Source organism: Eurytemora carolleeae, unplaced genomic scaffold (assembly GCF_000591075.1).
Source record: "Eurytemora carolleeae unplaced genomic scaffold, Eaff_2.0 scaffold2878, whole genome shotgun sequence".
In the NCBI taxonomy this organism is placed as follows: Eukaryota; Metazoa; Arthropoda; class Copepoda; order Calanoida; family Temoridae; genus Eurytemora; species Eurytemora carolleeae.
The window spans coordinates 532-1,441 of record NW_019398796.1 but is presented as its reverse complement, the minus strand read 5'-3'; positions in this window follow the sequence as shown (position 1 = coordinate 1,441).

The following is a 910-nucleotide window of genomic DNA, read 5'->3' as shown; positions in this document are numbered from 1 at the left end:
GAAATGAGTGAACTGTTTAAAGATGTAATATTTAAGTATCTTGACCTGGCAGAAATGAGTGAACTGTTTAAAGATTTAATATTTAAGTATCTTGACCTGGCAGAAATGAGTGAACTGTTAGAGAGAAAAAGAGAAGCTTCCCTTAATCTTGGAGACGTTAACAAAGATGATAAACTATCCTTTCAGGTAAACCATTCTCTAAATTAGTAAATGGACGAGATATCCATGTAATATCTTCTTTTGACTTGCCCGACACAACATTTTCCTAACATTGACATCAGGGAATAGGAATAATAGGAATTAACATTCGCCCGATCCTGCAACATCCAGCAGCAATAGGGTTTCCATGCGCAATAACGTTTAATTCAATTTCAGGAAAATTTGATTAATGATTAAATTTGCCTTTAATACAAATAAATTGTTTTTTAAATATAATTATCAAAAAGCTAGTCTTTGAAAAATGCAAAGCACATGCGGGTTTTAAGCTAACAAAACAATGATGTCCTTTAACATTAATAATCAAATTAAGATTTAAAGAGAAAAGTTTCATGAATAGTGTATAACTCTCTTTAATTGTAAGGTCACTAGTAATTTCAACGACTGCCCTATGTAAAGTCATTATGAAGCACATATTTTGAGGAAAATGTATAGTTTGAAATACATGTTAAAAAACCAAGAACAACGTGTTGGAGTATGATCACTGAAAGGCGATGATTTCACCTTAAATTTGTTTATTATGGTACTTAATTAGTCTTTACCAACAAATATGAAGAAATTTGAATACCCTTAGAACAAATATTTATTACTTGTACTATTAATCGTTGAAAAGCCCTTTGTCTAGATTGAAAAGGCTCTTATTTATCTATGAATTAATTTTTATAAATAATAAGAAAAAGAGTGGTCAATTAAA